Genomic DNA, 19,633 nt, shown 5'->3' on the forward strand with positions numbered 1-19,633 from the left:
GAAGAAAGAAAAATATGGTAAAAGAATTGGGAAGGGAGAGGAGGCAGGGAAAGAGGACTGGGAGAATATCACAGTATGGGTTTTGAAGGGGGTTTGTCTGCAGCAGTGAAAATAATTTTAAATCAAAACAAACAAAAAAGAAATGACATTTTGTTTGCTTTTCTTTCGTTTATTTTAGAAACAAACTGAAATGAAACAGGACATTTTGTTAAACTTTTCTGTTTCAAACAAATGCACATCCCTAGCAGGCATTATACTCAGGCTTGCAATCACCTCAAATACCCTTTAGAGTTCTTTGGTGTCCTTCCCCTGAGCTCCAGGTTTTTGGACTTTAGAAAGCTTATACTCACCTGGAGTGCTAGCTTTAAGCTTTCCACGGTCCTTTCTGACCACTCCCTGCTCTTCAGGCTGCTCCGTCTTTTGTATAGTAGGAAGCACTTCTAGGTCCTGCTATGTTTCTGCCTCTGCATTTGGCTTTTGTTTCTCTACTTTGCCACATCTAAAACAGCTCCACCTGATTGCTGGGGTGTTGACTCTGCAAGACTACCTTACCCACAAGCACTTTCTGTAAAGCCATCCTACTTCTGTGCTCACTTGGTTTCTTTTCCCTTCTGGAACTCCCCCAGCTACTCTGGTGAGACAAGTGCACTGCATCTCTACTTCCTTCTGAGAATACATTATAGAAATGCCCCTGTTTAAAGCTGTACTGTCTTTGTTCTGTTTTCTACTTTCCTCTTTGTAGAGCTTACTGTTTTTTTTGACAGGGCCAATTCTCAGTGTATGGAATCCCAATTCCATAAGAACATAAGAACATGCCATACTGGGTCAGACCAAGGGTCCATCCAACAGAGGCCAATCCAGGCTACAAGTACCTGGCAAGTACCCAAAAACTAGGTATATCCCATGCTACTGATGCTAAGTAATAGCAGTGGCTATTAGGGATGTGAATCGTTTTTTGACGATTTAAAATATTGTCCGATATATTTTAAATCGTCAAAAATCGTTAGAGGCGATATACAATAGGAATTCCCCCGATTTATCGTCAAAAATCGTAAATTGGGGGAAGGGGAGGGCGGGAAAACCGGCACCCTAAAACCCACCCCAACTCTTTAAAATAAATCCCCCACCCTCCCGAACCCCCCCAAAATGTCTTAAATTACCTGGGGTCCAGTGGGGGGGTCCCGGTGTGATCTTCCACTCTCCGGCCACGGGTGCGTTAATAGAAATGGCGCCAGCGCTACCTTTGCCCTGTCATATGACAGGGCAAAGGTAGCGCCGGCGCCATTTTGGTTCCTGTCCCCCGACGTCACGAGTGCAGGAGATCGCTCCCGGACCCCCGCTGGACCCCCAGGGACTTTTGGCCAGCTTGAGGGGGCCTCCTGACCCCCACAAGACTTGCCAAAAGTCCAGCGGGGGTCCGGGAGCGACCTCCTGCACTCGAATCGTATTGCCGAATCGGATTGCCGAATCGGATTGCCAAATCGGATTGCCGTATTGCAAAATGAGTGGAAGATCACACCGGGACCCCCCCACTGGACCCCAGGTAATTAAAGACATTTTGGGGGGGTTCAGGAAGGTGGGGGATTTATTTTAAAGGGTCGGGTGGGTTTTAGGGTTGTTTTAGTGTGCCGGTTTTCCCGCCCTCCCCCTTCCCCTCCCCCTCCCCCGATTTACTATTTTTGACGATAAATCGAGGGAATTCCTATTGTATCGTGCCTCTAACGATTTTTGACGATTTAAAATATATCGGACGATTTTTTAAATCGTCAAAAAACGATTCACATCCCTAAATGATGCTCTATCCCTTGTATATTTCTTTCATTATGTTATCTTTCATCACCTTTCCTTAGAACTCTAAACAAGTTACTCATCATTGTCTTTATCCTTCATCTGAAATCTACTCCTTTACAAAGTACTGCCATCATGTTCCCACATTTGTCTCTTTCCTTGACTCTCCTAGTCTTTTCCCCAGATGAGAATTCTCTGTAAGGTCCCTTCTATCCTTGCTCTCTTCTATGTCCTCTTGTCTTCTCTTCTTTGTCTCTGTATTATTAAATAACTTCACATTATCAATTACTCTGCTGATCTTTTCCTCCAAGGCCTTCCCAGTTACTTCTTCCTCTTTCTGTTTCCTCTGGAGTCCACTCCTTTCTTCCTACATATGGATTTCTTTGCTCATCTTCTGGTGGGTCTCTTTTCTTACCATCTCTGGATTATCTTTTTACTGGATCTTTTCTTTTTGGATGTCCTTGGTCAGTTTCATTACCCCACTCTCCCTTACAAAATGTAAACTAGTAGCTTGCTGCAGTTCTTTTGTTAGTCTGGCAGTGTCCTCTGTAGACTCCCCCCATAAGCACTCCTTCCTGGAGTCTTCACACCATATTTTCTAAATTCTTTAGCTATTTACAATCTTTATTCTTCCTGCTTGATGCACCATATTTATCTTCTGCCAAGTCTTCACTCTTAATAGCTAAAGAATTTAGAAAATATGGTGTGAAGACTCCAGGAAGGAGTGCTTATGGGGGTAGTATCAGATCCTTCAGAACCCTTTTCAGCCAATTTGTTCATTTTCTTCTTGATATGGGACAATATGTCTTACCTTTTTCTCTTTGAACTCGCTTGCTCTCCAGGACTCTATCCTAGGACTCCCACAGCCTGTTCTTTAACCAGTGGGCCTAGTAGCCCATAACTAATTTCTGGTGGGTATCTTCCTGAAATTGGGTGTCTAATACCCTGAGTTTTTGAGCCTGCTCAAGTGCTTCTATCTGGACCTAAGCCAGATCCATGGTGGCCACATGCAGTTCCCTGACTAGCTTATTGGCTGTCCCTTCAAGCTCTTCCCACACTTGTTCCCTCTCTCATAGCTCCAGAACAATTGTGTAACCTTGGTTCCACCAGCTAGTCTGTTGCAGAGGATCATATGGGAGTGCTGGGGCCATGTTTGACCTATATGTCCAGGTTCTTTTCCTGACAGTGGGAAAAGGTAAAGTTTGTTTTATGCTATCTTCCAATAAAGTAAACATACTGTACACATTAAGCTATTAAAAAAATAAATCATTTTACTGTGTGGGAAGATTCCCAAATTTGACCTTCTTTCAGTTCTTGTCAAGATATTTTGGATGGGGAAGACCTCATTGGTTAAAGTTTATTTAAAATGTTTTAACTGTTTCAGTATGTAATACCCTTGAATGACCACAGGATGGCATTTGTTGTGGGGAGGGTCTGTATTAAGGATGTGCATAATTTTTTTTGTTTTGTTTCAATTAGTGTGCACTAAAAATTAGTACACATTAATGTGAGCTAGTGTGCACTAATTTCCAGTTAGTGAGCACTAACTTGAATTTGTGTGTACTAACTCGCATTAGTGAGCACTAACTTGAATTTGTGTGTACTAACTCGCATTAGTGAGCACTAACTTGCAATTGGTGTACACTAGAAATAACGAACCAAAAAAATGCAAAAGCAGCAAAATTTTGGAAGCACATAAGACTGTGATCTCTGAACAGAAACAGGCTGTTCTCTTGACTGTGTGTGGAGAAAAAAATGTATATAGTAATATAGTATATGGAGGCAAACAAAGACCCAATTGGTCCATCCAGTCTGTTCAGCAAGTTAATTTTATTTTTATTTATAGATTTATTTATATTTTAGGGTAGTAACTGCCACTCCATGCAGGTGACCCCCATGGCTTCTTAGGGATGTGCAGCAGGGACGGATTCGTCCCATTCGGTATTCGTATTCGTCGGAACCCAAATCTGTTGCATCCATTCTCAGGGGACCCCGATCCATTCATTACTTACATATATATTTGTTTCCCAAAAAAAACCCATCCCAATCCTTTAAATTTAATTAACTTCAACCCCCCACCCTCCTGACCCCCCCAAGACTTGCCAAACGTCCTGGTGGTCCAGCAGGGGTACTGGAGCGATCTCCTGCACTCGGGCTGTCGGCTACCGGTATTCAAAATGGCGCCGATAGCCTTTGCCCTTACTATGTCACAGGGGCTACCGGTGCCATTGGTCGGCCCCTGTCACATGGTAGGAGCAATGGACGGCCAGCGCCATCCAGGACCACCAGAGAGTTTTGTCAAGTCTTGGGGGGGGGGGGGGGGTCAGGAGAGTGAGGGTTTATTCGTTAGTGATATGTTGTATTCGTGGGGGTTCACCATACATTTCATAACCCCCACGAATACAACGAATATGGGATATACGTTGTGGATTGCCAATATGTTGCAACCGAATGCACACCCCTATGGCTTCTGTTAAGGGTTGTAACTGCCACTCTGTGCAGGTTACCCCATTTCTTCATTTCCATTCTTTAGCCACTAGGGATCCTCTGTGTTTATCCCACGCCCTTTTGAATTCCATTACCGTTTTTGTCTTCACTACCTCTTGTAGGAGGGCATTCCATGCATCCACCAGCTTTTCCATGAAGAAGTATTTCCTGACATTGTTCTTGGCTCTGCTCCCTTTGAGCTTCATATCATGATCCCTAGTTCTACAGCTTGCTTTCTTTCGGAAAAGATTTGATTCATGTGCATCATTAATACCGTTCAGGAATTTAAAAGACTGCATCATATCTCCCCTGTCTTTCCTCTCCTCATATGTTTGTGCCAATCTTCAAAACACTAAGATGTGAGAGAAGCTCATAGGATTGGTAAAGGCTCATTTCTCACCTATTTCATCCATCATTGTACAATAGTTTCAATTTCACAAATGGAATCAAGGTTGTAATAAAAGCATTGCCACCTGTATGGCTGAGCTGCGTAGAATCATGGGGCATTTTATATTTGCAAGATTCTTATTTATTTATTTATTTATTTATTTATTTATTAATTATTTTTATATACCGACATTTGATCTCAATCGAGATATCACACTGGTTTACATTCTTAAATGATATGCTTCTTGACCAACTAATCTCCAAGGTTCAAAATGAAGTACTTCAGGGGCATATCCTTGCTGGGCCAAATCTGACCTTTGCAGCAGCACTTTGACAGCTGAAATGGAGCTGTAGTACATGAAAGAAATCCAGGTTACAATGACCGACGTGGACATTGTCAACCAAATAAGAGAGCCACTCAGTAGTCAGCCTAAAGGTCTGTACTTCCAAACTTGTGTTTTAGCTGTGGAGGACTGCATCTGCTCTGTATGCAGATTAAAGGGGCAGAGTATGATTTTTGCAAAATGGAAGGCCATATTGAACAAGTTTGCAGATCAGAATTCAGCGGTGAGAGATATAGGGAGAACAGCAAGGACCTTGATTCGCAGATAAACATGCTTGACACAGCAATGATTGATGAGATTGTGCAGAACATGGAGTCACATAATTCAGAAATATTAACAGTGCATATCAATGGTCGTGAATGGGGCAGATTGCAGAAAACTATCAGCCCCAGGGATTTTTTCAAAACAGCCCATGGGTATCTGTCTGCCTCCCTCATTCACTTTCTCTTTAGCATGTGCTTCAAAAGCACCCAAAAGCACAACCCTTGAAAGGATAAATCTTGTGAACTGGACCCTGGCAAAATTGAACCAAAAAAATCTGCAACATAGATTTCACATTTTTCCTAAATAACTAAGTAGTAGAGCACAAATGAGGGCTGATCAAACTGAGCTGCAGTCTCCCTTCATTCCATGCAATTGGTTGTGCCCCCCACAAATTTGGTTACATTTCTCCTATATATCCTGGATACCTAGTCTGCTGTTAGTTTCTTGCCAACTAATTAACTCTTGAAGCAGTTACCGAGTAAGGAGACAACCACACTGCCAGCCAGAATCTGGGACATATACACACATTCTCAGACACACACACACACACACACACACACACACACACTCTTAAACACAAAGACACACACACACACACCAAACACACATTGTGCCAGAGAGAGAGCATGTGAGAGTATCTTTTTGTCTGACATAAAGACATACACACACACACACACACACTCTTGCTTACAGTATATGGGTGTGTTTTTGTCTATATCTGAGTATGAGAGAGTATATATGCCTGTGTCTGAAAGAAAGATATCCACAGACATGCTTTGTATCAGAGAGAATGGATGTCTTTCTCTCTGACACAAAGATACACCTGCTCTCTCTCAGACACACACATTTTGCCATTGTGCTGCTGCTCATGTTCTCACAGTGAGTGCCCCTGCTCCACCACAGCCACATTATTATGTAAATGTGACCTGCCACAACACTGTCCTTTCAATTCAGCAGGATTTCACAGGCTTTGGATGTACACTCTTATCCAGTCCCTCCACTCTTCATGCATTTGTGCAGATTCAAATAAAACTAAGAATTCACTCACTTTGAGTCCAACCATCTTGTTTATTTCCTTGTTTATGCAGGTTTCAGACCTTACGTAGTTGACATACTTGGGAACTTTTGATTTCCAGTCACCCTGAGAATGTGTGTGTGTGTGGGGGGGGGGGGGGGGTACAGATGGGGTGAGACACTCGCATGCACAAAAGCTTTCTCACATATACTCACATTATCACACTCACATGTTCAATCTCCTACTCCCTTTCATACACATGCATGCTCATTCTCATTCACCCATACTCATTCTCACACCTCTCATTCACCCCCCAGACTCTCACACGCATGCAGGCCTGGATTTGTCAATAGGCACACTAGGCCTGTGCCTAGGGCAGCAGAAGTCTGGGTGGCAGCAGTCTAGCTGAAGATTTGCTGCCTTTCAGCTGAATGTCACTCAGCATAGAACTGCCCTCTCCTGAGCCAGGCCCTTCCCTTCAGGCAGCATGCTGGGAACAGGAGAGCCTGCAACAGACAGAGCAAAGGGGGATCATTTTGGGGAGATTAGGAGGGGCTGAATAGAGATCATTGGAGGGTGGAGGCAGGGGAATGAAAGGGGGATTGGCTCGGGTGTTATGTCTGTGTATGAGAGAGAGGGGAACAAGGGAAGGGGACAGTGTTCATATGTGTGAGAGAAAAGGGATGGGTACCAAGTGTGTGTATGTTATATTGGGTAGGGTGTTAAAGAGGAGATGCAAGGAGAAGCAGGACCAAGCATAGTAAGGATACCTCCTGCCTCTCATCTACACCAATGCATTTCAAATCCTCCCGCCCTTGATCTTGGATTCTATACCCAGCTCCTGTAACCATCCTTTCTTCCTTCCTTCCTACCTCTCCCCTCTCCCCAGATCCTGGAACTCACTCCCTAATCCTTCCTATTCCCTTCTTCCTGCCTCATCTCTCATTCTCCCTATCCCTAGTTCTCTTTCCTTCTCACACTTGTCCTCCTTTCTCCTCACTCCATTCCTGATCCTCCTCCCTTCCTCTCCTTTCCTCTCCCCATCTGTCTCCTCCTTGTAAGAATACTTGAGATCACTTGTCTTCACCCAATAAAAATAAAAGAATAATTATAGTGTAAAGCTACTTTATTTTTATAATGTAATATAAAATATGGAAATGTTTGCCAATTTACTTCAGAAATTTTTAATTTTTGCAACAGGATTCACCCCTGAGATGCCACAGAAAAACAGGATACTGTGCCTTAGATCTTATGCTCCCTGTTTTCCAGCCTTGGGGGGGAGGGGCAGGGAAGAGGGAGTGACAGGGCCAACAGTGCCTAGGGGTGCCAAAATTCTAAACCCACCACTGCACACATGCACACTCACTCAATTCTTCCCATCTTCCACACACATAAATACACACACTCACCTCAGTAACAGCAAACTAAACACCCTCTACTGTCAAACAATTTCGGGCCGATACAGTACAGTGCGCTCCGACGGAGCACACTGTTAACCCTCGATTGGACACGCATTTTCGACGCACTAGCGTTACCTCTTTCGACGCACTAGCGTTACCCGCTGACAGCCGCCGCTCCGGTCCAAAAGGAGGCACTAGGGATGCGCTAGTGTCCCTAGCGCCTCCTTGTCCCTGTTTTTACCGCCGGGCCTAATTTGCATACTGAATCGCGTGCACAGGAGAGTGGCCTGTACGCGTGCCGGGAGAGCGGGCGTTCTCCCGCGGACTTTACTGTATCGGCCTGTTTGTGAATTAACAAACAAACAAAAAGAACCTGGAAATTTGCCATACCATACCAGCACTAAATCTAAGGACTCAAACAGCAACAACCTTGTTTATGAAAAGACAGCAATGGAAATATTATAACAGTCTCTAGAACACTAATACACCACCTACGGGGAAACAGACCAAGCCGCACTGCAACAAATCCCTACAGAAAAACTACATCCTAACAGAAATACTGCACCTCAGTCGCTTACACAGAATACAAACTGACCCTTGCCTAATACAGAATAAGGGACTACAAATTAGAAACAGAAACATGCAAACAAAATTGAAATGGAAAGCCCAAGAAATCAGACTGAACAGTGGAAATCTGAAGAAAGAGCAAAATACAAATATATAATACACATTCCCAAAGATAACATATGCCAGTCACTAAAATATTAAAATAAAATGGGTTAGTTTTGGGTTGTTTTTTTTTACCTTGTCTGAACTTATTTGTCTCACTGGTTGGTCCCAGCCTCTTTTTTCTATGTTCCTCTTATTGTTCTTTTCCCAATTCCTTTTTAAGGGTCTCTTTTCTTTCTGTTTCTTCTTCTTCCCTTCCTCCTCCAAACATATACACAGGCTCTCACTCCCACACAGGCTCTCACTCCCACACACTGTCTCCGTCTCTTACACAGACACACACACAGGCTCTCTCTTTCACATGCTGTCTTTCTCTCTCTCACACACACAGGCTCTCACTCTCATAAGCTGTCTCCATCTCACACACACACGCAGGTTCTCATTCTCACATGCTGTCTTTCTTTCTTGTGCACATACAGCCTGTGGCCCTCACATGCTCGCTGGCTCTCACACACAAGTATTCTCTTTTGCACACAAATCAGTTGGGCCCCAGTCTCTCCCTTGCCTCTATGCCTCCTTCTCATGCTGCCACAGAATGAGGTCCACGTGGCCCTACTACAGAACTTCCTCTTCTGTGTTGCTATGGAATGGGATGGAATCCACAACAGCCCTGCTACAGGGTCATTTCTTTGGACCCCATATAGGGCTAATTGGGTGGACCACAGCCCACCCCTGGCTGCAGAGACGCTGATCTTTCTTCTCAGTATGGGGCTGATGTGCCTTCTGCCTGCGTGGGACCAACAAGCCTTATTTCCTGCCCGCGCAGGACCGATGTGCCTCTTGCTTCCTGCCCCCTTGGCTCCTGCACTCTTTTTCTTGGGCATGCGTCTATAGGAAGAAGCACCTGGAGTTTTGGGGTATTGGCCCAGAGACCTGGCAATTCCTGCAGAATTCCAGAGTCTGTGGGCAAAATCTGGAGAGTTCTCAGGTATGGTAGTTGAATACATTCAATGGAATCTCAAACTGCCAGCACATCAATAGATAACATTGCTGCCTGATACAATTTATTCAGTCTCGCTTCAGAGAATGCTGCTTAGAGAATTTGCTAACAGTGGAACTAATGTAACCCTCACACTCTGAGGGTCTGCCCAAGCCTTGACAGGAGGAGTCCCAGAAAAATAGCTGGCATTATCCTCCCTGGAGCCTCCAAATTGCTCTAGAGGGAGCTACACTGACCTAGAGCAGCATGTTGGAAGAGCTGATGTTGCTGGCTCTCTTGTCTTCATGGAGTGATTTCACTCAAAATGGAACATGCATTTATATAGCAGCAAAATATACTAAGACTTGCCACTAGGGGTCACTGGAATACCATGCTCTTAGTAATCATGGGTTATATAAAGATTTTGCTTGCTGTCAGCCTTTCTCCAACTTGCGGCAGCATCCTCCTGTTGCGTTCGTGCCTGCTTTCGCCCTCACTCCACCCTCTCTACCTGTGTGGCAACTCCCTCCATGCCGCTTCTCCCCGGCGTCCCCGGGCCAGCTCGACGCTGTGGATCCGCCATGTTCCTGATGATGTAGGGCGCGCGCTCCGAAGTATGTACCAGCAAGGGCGCGAACTTCAGGGGCATCCCCCTGTATTGATGTCATCCGCTTCCAACATAAAAGGGGTAACGCTAGTGCGTCAAAAACGCGTGTCCAATCGATTCTCCTTGCCCAGAAGCTATCGCAGGTACAGACATTGTGAGTTACTATTTCAGATGGTATATAGGAACCGGCACTTGCTCCTCGAGGGCCTATGTTCCTGAACACTCTGAAGATTCTCTTTTGACTAGAAGCTATTCCAGATACAGATTAGTGTGAGTAACCACCGCCCGCTCAGAGCTTCCCTGGAACCAGGTACTCGCTCCTCGAGGGCCTAACCCTTTCCAGCTACTGAGCTATCTCAAGAACTTATGTGAGTTATCATCTAGTACTGGCTATGTATATCTGCATATCCTGACTATTCACTATCTACAGTCTCTTTGCAGCTCAGCAACCTGGGAATCGCAGTTCCAGTATCTGAGGGACTTCAGCCCTGCTGGGCATACCAGCTCACTACTGCCACCTCTGGCGGTTATACTACTTATCTAATAAAGAACTATCTGTATCTGTCTCCATACTCCAGCCTAGCCGGTGGTCCCTCTCGGGACTCCCTCCTGGAGGTGCTGTCATCTGCCATTGGCCCAAGCATTCACCTATTTACTTTCTGTCCAGCTGAGCACCATCTCCAGTACTCCGCTGGAACAGGTTGCCAACTCTGCAGTCTACATTAACATTGCCATTCCTTAGCAGACCCATAGGAGGCAGTTCACTACAGATTGCTATCCCTCCCCTTGGGGAGGGAATTCTATCAGACTGCTATTCATATCTGCTCGCTCCTCCCATCCGCATCGCAGATCCTGCAACAGATTGCTAACCGCTAGCAGTATTACAACAGATTGCTGGCTCCTCCCCTTGTGGGAGTATCCAGCAGCAGGATCCTATCAGATTGCTATCTCCAGCAACAGAGCCCATAACAGATTGCTGACTCTTCCCTTTACAGGAATATCCAGCAGCAGATCCACAACAGATTGCTAACTCCAGCAGCAGATCCATAACACCTCCCTTTCAAATTCCCACCCCTTCTCTGCACCCTCTACTCTCCAGGAGACTCACCGGCTCTACTGCCAGTTGCACCTCTCAGAACTCAGCCCAGTCACCTCAGATAGAAGCCTCACCAACACTGTACAGGCACTTCCTCCTGGCTCACCCCTTCAATGACTGTAGCTTGCCTTAACTTTTCCGGGCCACTCTGCCCCACCACTGCCATCAGCACATTCCTATTTACTGTGTGCTACGCAGACTTTGCTGTTTTCATGAGTCCCAGATTCTACTCTGCCTCCCTACTCCAGGGGGGATCAGAAGTGATCCATGCTGTTCCTCCAGAACTTAAAAAAAAAATAAAAATCAAGCTGTGACCAAACAGCCCAGCTCCATTGCAGCTAGGACTGGTGCAAGAGTATTAGATGCCCTAGGCAAACTTTATAGCTTTGGAACCCCCTTCCTCTCGGCCTCATCCCTCCGCCAACACAATTTAAAATTATGTGCTCAGAATAACATTTTATGTGAAAAAGGACATTTTTCTATGGTAAAAATATTGCAACATGTATGTTAAATTTACTTGTGTTCCTGTGGTGCCAACCAGAAAACTCTGAAAAAACCCAAAAAGACACTTGGAAGCCATATATTATTAGGCCTAGTATAACATGCATTAGGCGTGGACTTAGAAAGTTTTGAGTAAACTGAATTACAATTACAATATTGTAAATCTCCTATACTAGAACAGCACTAACTGTCAGCACTTAAACAAACACAACCCTACCTAAGAAAAGACAACATTGCAAATATTACAGCAGGCCCTAAAACACCAATACACCTCTTATTAGGAAAACAGGACAAGCCAATTTGCTATAAATCCATACACAGAAACTACATGCTAGCAGTATACCTCACCTCAGTCATACTGGCTGAACACAGACCAACCCTTATCTAATACAGAAAAAGGAGACCATAAAATATAAATAAAAACGTGAAAACAAAAACTGTGTTGGAAGCTGGCAGAAGCCATCCTCTATATGCAGTGCAATAATTGAAAAACAGAATCACCACCATTACTGAGAAAACATTAATCATAATAATAAAACCATACTAATAAAAAGAATAAGTATTTCAAAACAGCTGATGAACAGGCCATTCAATAATTAAAATGCATATAAAAATATTTAAAAATTTCTCAGGCATCAATATTATAAAACAGTAGATCCTTCAAACGCCATCCAATAATTAATATAAGAGAAAAAAAATCCATCCCTCTTTCTACCTGAGAACTTTTCATTCCAGTCACTCTGGATTGTCATGGATTACTGGGGGGGGGGGGATACACACAAACTTTCTCCTCTCTCTCTTCTCTCTCTCTCTCTGTCATATACACACACTAACACACACATTCATTCTCACATACATGCTCCCGTATGCGCACTCACAGCTGCATACTGACAAGTTTCTTCACACATGCTCACTGACTCACACACATGCTGACTCACTCATGCTCACTCATAGTCATGCAGAATAACACAAAAGCCAGTTAGGGAGGAACTGGTTCATACTTTTAGGAATCAAACTGTGTGCACAAAAATGTTCTTGTGTGCAGCAATGTATACAAATTTGGGTGCAGTATTCTTTGAAATTCCTTTTTACTTTCCTTTTCTTGTGCATGCTATGTTTTCCTGTGTGGGCTTGTTTCGCGATCTGGGTGCATGTGTACACTTGCACAGCTTACAGGGAAAATTGTCACAAGGTATTCCATAACTAATTGCACAAACAAAAAGGGCCACAGCAATTGTACCAGTGCTAAAACAAAATGGAGATATATGGATCTGCAGAGATTATAAATACATGGTTAACAAGGCACTTAAAGATCACTCGCACCTTCTGACTACTGTTAATCAACTATTCTCTATACTTGCTAAGGGAAGATCTTTGCAAAACTTGGTTTTGCAGAAGCTTATAAGCAACTGATTGTGGATAAAGAAGCTTTGGATGCCCTGAACATCTTTACTCATCATGGAGCTTTCTGAGTTAAACATTTCCATCTTTTAATGTTGTCTGGAGTTCCTGGAGTTACACCACATTTTGATGATGTCTTGGTTATGAGATCATGAAAGAACAAACCTTCTATGTGACTTAGGGAAATTGTACACTGATTGGAGAAGTCAGGCATGCGAGTGAAGAAAGATAAATGTCACATTCTTGGGCTACCACATTAATGCTGTGGAATACAAGGTAAAGACAATCCATATTGCCCCTCAACTGAATTCTAAAGATGGACTTAGCTCATTTTGGGAAATGCTTAACTTTTATCATATATACTTTCTTCCACACAAAGCGGCTCTCCCTGAACTGCTAACACTGTCTTTTCTAAAAAGGAGTGCCATGGAAGTGGACCCACTTTCCAGAATGCTAAAAAAATTCCTGATATTAGACTTTATGCCCCTAAACTAAGATATCAATTTCCAAATACCATCACTAAAAACATGGCAAGATTTACTGTAGCCTTAATTATAGACACAGAGACCTCATACAAATGTGGCTAGAATACCATATGCAGTGCAGTGCACAGGACGCCACTCAGGTAATACGGTGATAACTGTAATCGAAGTGCACCGTTATAATTGTTCAAATCATCGGTCTCTTTGCCCAAAAGATAGAGTAAGGACAGCTTGTGTCCGTTTACTAGCAATTTATGAGGCAGTATAACGTTTTACTTATCGTGGTGTAGGTAGCATTATATAGCGGGAGTATGCAGTCAGGGTTTAACAGTTGGCACTGGCCCGACACGGCTCGTGTTTCTTGCACCAGCTTCCTCAGGGGCCTCGCAATGCCACAACTGAAAATAGAAATACACATTGTGTCAATTCCTTACTAAACTGCATAAAATCAAATGGTAATGCTAGATACCTACAGTTCCCAGTACTGCCGCTCAGCGTCTGCTACTCGGCTGCAGGTCCTGTCAGGCAGCCGGATCCGCCATTTTACTCAAGGATTATGTACCTACCGCGATAGGAAGGACTCATTAATTATGACGTAAGAGCCAATTAACTTGAAAATGAGCGGAGTAACTAAATAAGTGATGTCCATTCAACAGAATCATTTAACCCATTCGGAGATGAGGATGCCAAGGTGAAAATCCACCACTGTTCACGCACATTAAGAAGGTGATTGATATCACCCCCACGGATATTAGGTACAATATGTTCCAAAATTGTCCAGCGGAGTTGGTCAAACGTATGATTAAAAGTAATGCAATGTGGTACTATCGGTGCCTCCATATTAGATGTGTTCAAACGACTCCGGTGTTCAAACAATCGGGTTTTAACTTTTCTGCTCGTTCTGCCCACATATATAAGTTCACAGGGGCACTGGATGAGATAAACTACAAAAGTAGAATTGCAAGTTGTAGATGATCGTTTGTAATAGATGTACCCCGTTTTAGGATGTTGCCACGACGAACCTTGCATCGTAATGGAGCACATATCACAGTTGCCACAAGCTGTGTGTATTCCTTGCGAGCTGTCAATCACCCCTGGAGTGACAGCCGCATGTACTACACAATCTTTCAAATTTTTACCACGCTGATAAGCAACGAGAGGAACGTCAGTAAATGCATGATGGAGCTGAAGGATATGCCAATGTTGTTGAATACTTTTAACAATGAGATGAGATTTGTCTGTGTGTGTAAGTACACATATATCTGAAGTCACCGGGTCTTGTACTTTGTATTCTAACAGAGCTGTCCGTGGGGAATACCAAGCTCTCTTGAAGGCTTTATAAACAGTATTATAAGGGTACCCCCTGGAACGAAATCTCTCTGCCAATTTACCAGCTTGAAGTTTAAAGTCATCATCCGATGAACAAAGGCGTCGAAGCCTAAAAAATTGGCTCACAGGCAAACCTTGTTTGAACGCTCTAGGGTGAAAGCTATGGTACCTGAGAAGATTGTTCCTTTCCATTGGTTTACGGTGGATGGATGTGTACAGGTTCTGATTGACAATAGAAATGGCAATATCTAAAAAAGCTATGGTTGTGGTGCTATATTGTGTGGTAAATTGTAAATCATTATCTATTGTATTGACCCAAAGAAAGAACTGTTGTAACGAGACACCATCTTGTTTCCAAAAAATAAGGAGATCATCAATGTATCGAACCCACAATGAGACCATATCAAACCATCTTGAATTGTAGATGTAAAGTCTTTCTAGTCTATCCATCACCAGGTTAGCAATCGAGGGGGCTGCTGTTGGTTATAAAACCAACTGTCCCTTCGGACAGTTGGTTTTATAAGTCCTAAACTAAGATAAGCAGAGGCCTCTCATCATTACCAGCAATGCCTCATCATCATCAAAGAAGAGGCGCTAGGGACGCGCTAGTGTCCCTAGCACCTTTTTTTACTGTGGGCCCTCATTTAAATACTAAATTGCGTGCACAGGAGAGTGGCCTGTGCGCGCGCCAGGAGAGCGGGCGCTTGCCTGCTCTCCCGCGACATTTACTGAATCGGCCTGCAAGAAAGTTTGGTCAAGGATCCACATTGAGTATGTTGGTTCATTGCAAGGGAAAAACTTCCATTTGGTAGATTTTTACTCAAGGTGATTGCAGTAAGCTTAAAACATCTGCTAGAGCAATTATAGCACTTTAGGGCCGATGCAATAAATATGCGCAGAACGTGGGTGCTGGGGGCACCATGCAATATTTAAATTAGGGGGGTTGTGTTAGCAAAGAGGCACTAAACGCCACACAGCCGCACAGCCAGGGGATTCAGGAAACGGACACTTGTCAGTTGAATGTCCGTTTCCTGAATCTGACTGCTGGCATTTTTTGTTTTTTTTTTACTTTATTTAGTTTTGTTTTTCTTCCTACTTAATATCACATCGATATTAAGTAGGAAGCAGTACAGAAAAGCAGTTTTTTCTGCTTTTCTGTACTAGTTTTAAGAGCGCTCAGCTATTAACCCCTGCTCCAGGCAGGCATGAATTTCTGATTGCTAAATGTGCACCCTAGATGCACATTTTTATTTTTGCATTGGGAGTGAATGCCTAATAGCCTCATTCACATGCATTTGCATGTGATGAATGCTATTAGATTCCCTCTGCGTTGGACAAACGTTGTAGAGGCGCTAATCCCCTTATTGCATAAGGGGATTAGTTAGCGCCTATACAACCCACGTCCAACCGTAGGTTATACAGTGCACTCGGCTGAGTGCACTGTATTGCATCAGCTCCTTTGACAGTTTGCAACTCATGGGCTATCAGACACAATAAAGTTAGACAATAGATATGCTTTCATACTTGATGACTTCAAAGACTTTGTGCAAAGAAACCTCATTAGAAATAGAAATATCACCATTACACCACTCCAACCCCAGGCAAATGGCCTGACAGTCAACAAAAGAAGCTTTAAAAAAAATCACAGATGAAGATTAACATACTGGGCTTACCTAATTCATCATCTCACACCTTCTCTGGCAGAACTGCTTATGGGATGCCACCTAAAGACATTCTTAGACCGTCTCCATCCTAACCTCAATCCTATCCTCACTGCAGCATTACAGCAAGTTGGAGCAGGAGCTAGATTTCTTTCTGGGCTCATCTACCTTGCATTCTTTTGCACTACGAGACCCTGTGTTTGCTAGAGGTTATGGAGCTGGACAAACGTGGTCCCTGCTTCTAGCATCGAAATCAATGGACTCTTGTCATATGGCATTGCAACATTGATCAACTGAGAGGCCACCTGTCCACAAGTATTGAGGAGCTGCCTGAGACTATGGAAGTTCCTAATACCAAGCTCATTGTCATCCCAGTGGCACAAATTCGTTCTTTAGCTTCAAGCATTTTTACCTATCAGAGCTTGATTCATCAAGGACTGAGATTGATATGCAGTTGAGTGCAGGGTCCTGCAGAGACAATTGTGGATAGCTTCTGCGACTAGAGGATTACATCATCTAGGGGGAGAGAAGTATTATTATATCTAGTAGAGGGCGAATTGTATGGCATGCTTAAATTCCATGCTAGACACTCATGGTTTTGGTTCCTATTAGGGATGTAAATTTGTTTGAAACAAATGGGTAAAACTGGACAAATGAGCCCATTTACATTTCATTTTCAGCAAAAGCACACACTATTTGCAAATAGTGTGTACTATCTGCAGAAAATGAACGAATAAAAATCCTCAAAAAGAGAAATGAATTAAAAAAAAAACCCCCAAAATGTAATTAACAAAAATGAAAAAAATTGAGTATGCACATCACTAGGCTGTCTTTTAGATTTGCTGGTTGTGCAGCTCCCCACTATTATGGGTACTGGTGTACATAATAAAAGTTAATTAATATCTGCTGGCATTATTTACTGTAACCCCCTTTTTGGTGGGAATCCTGTACACAGTGCCCAGGGGGCGGGCACAACTCTTACCTTCTCTCGCTTTCTTTCTTGGTCTTCTTTGTCCATAGGCCCTGGGTGCCGAGGACCTTTCAGGCAGTGGAGGAGAAATAATCCTTCAAAGACCCTAGACTTACAGGGAGGAAAACAATGTTCTCCGTCTCTTTCTAACACAGATGTACTCACAATTTGGATGTCCTGACTTTAGGGTGACCTTGGATTCTCAAGAACATGCCCCTGTGCACTGAGTATTCCAACAAAAGTTTACTGCAACTAAAATGTGATCAACCACAATTCTCCAATTGATCTTATCAAACTCCAAAGTGCTTATTGACTCAAACTTGGACAACTGAGCTAGTGTCTAGTGAGGTGCAATCATTTTTGCCGAATTGGAAAATTTCAAAGAAATAATCCAATTCGGCATGAGTCGGAGGACCCGAATTCTGAGACAGATTTTCCCTGAACTTTGGGGAAAATTCATTGTTCGGGTTAGCGTGGGGGGGAGGGGCAAATTTTCTAAGATGGCATCGGCCATCCATTGCTCCTTCCATGTGACAGGGGCCGACCAATGGCACGGTAGCCCCTTTCATATGGTAAGGGCAAAGGGCCACCGGTGCCATTTTGTTTGCTGGCAGCCGATGGCCCAAGAGCAGGAGATCACTCCCGGGAACCCCGCTGGACCACCAAGGACTTCAGGCAAGTTTTGGGGGGGTCGGAAGGGTTGTAAATAACTAAATTTGAAGGGTTGGGGGGGGGGGGGTTCGGTGAAAATTGCCAGGAAAAAAAATGACTCGTTGGAAAACAAAGTTTTCCATGGGTCCCCCGACCCATAGCCCAAACCGGCATCAAAAAATGAAGCCCATCATAGATGGCAGGCACTAGGAACAAGACCCAACCATCCCAGTGATAGCAGATGGGCTCCTAGTAGGAACTGGGAATACCCGTGTCTTCTCTGATATTGAACTGGACCTCTGGATTAGAAAGTCCCAAAACACAGTGAAAATCATTCCTTCTCCTTGGCAGGAATGATGGCTCCAACAAATTCCTTCCAACCTAAACAGGACACAAAAGTCTGTTTTCTGCACTACTGGCTTTCTGGATGTTGAGGCATCCCATCAGTGCATGCAATAAGTCTTCTCTTTGTCCTAATTCTGTCCTGAATATCCTCCTAGCCTCTTCTATCTGTTTTATGAGGACTTCTACCTCTGCCTGTTCCTTTTTGATGTACTCCATTTCCTGGTCAGCTCTTGGGGACACATGGGGAAGGTCATGGATCAGGCACAGCCCCATGACCTCCCAGGGTTCCCACACAAGAGACAAAGAAGCAGTCTTTCAAGACCCTTAGGGTTTTTGCCAGTTCTGGAGAGGATTTGCTTTATCTCTGGCTCCACTGGAGACAGAGGATGTTTCCCTTGCCCTGGTAGAGAGAGAGAGAAAGAGAGACCCTTGCACAGATAAGAGGGCAGAGTGTGAACTCACTGTGAATGTCATCTGCCTAGTCTATAACAGATGTGAACTGTGCCATTTTCACATCAAATAACACTTTCAGTAAAGATTAATTTGGACACTCACCCAGAGTCTCCTGTGTAATTATTGGCACTCACATCCTCAGAGGAGAAAGAAAGACGGATAACTCCCCCAGGTTTGAGAACTAGTTCATCCCTGCTACCCAGGGGAAATTCCTTCTACCCTGCCAGTAACCCAGCCCTAGGGTCAAAGAAACTGAGTGAGAGAGGTTAGAGTTGGATTTTGCCCCAAGATATATAAATTCTTTTATGGCCCCATTGGTGATTAATCATCACCCAGAGAAGGGATTACATCAGCATTCTCCTAGGTCACAGCTAGGTCACACTACTCTGCTAGGTCACACTACTCTGCTAGGTCACACTATTCTGCTAGGTCACACTACTCTGCTAGGTCACACTATTCTGCTAGGTCACACTACTCTGCTAGGTCACACTACTCTGCTAGGTCACACTATTCTGCTAGGTCACACTACTCTGCTAGGTCACACTATTCTGCTAGGTCACACTATTCTGCTAGGTCACACTACTCTGCTAGGTCACACTATTCTGTTTGGTTCTTTTCAGCACATCATTCTTAACTTTATCTGACTCCCTTCCTTCTGGACTTTTAGTAACCCAGAAGCACACAGGCAAGCAATATCCTGTGCTATGCTACTGTCTCCTGTCACAGGTTTGCAGAAACAGAATCCACATCCTCTCCTCTCCGCCTTTTCAGGAGAATCCCAGAAGCTGCTGCTGCCCTCTACCA

At 43.9% G+C, this 19,633-nt stretch overlaps 1 protein-coding gene across 2 annotated transcripts in view; it reads left to right on the forward strand.

The window, feature by feature from the left end:
• The window catches only part of LOC115090605 (sodium- and chloride-dependent betaine transporter-like), a 230,648-nt gene that overhangs the window by 173,211 nt on the left and 37,804 nt on the right, over positions 1–19,633 (forward strand). The gene's annotated exons all lie outside the window — the stretch shown is intronic.

The sequence above is a fragment of the Rhinatrema bivittatum genome, chromosome 4, assembly GCF_901001135.1.
Source record: "Rhinatrema bivittatum chromosome 4, aRhiBiv1.1, whole genome shotgun sequence".
Lineage (NCBI taxonomy): Eukaryota > Metazoa > Chordata > Amphibia > Gymnophiona > Rhinatrematidae > Rhinatrema > Rhinatrema bivittatum.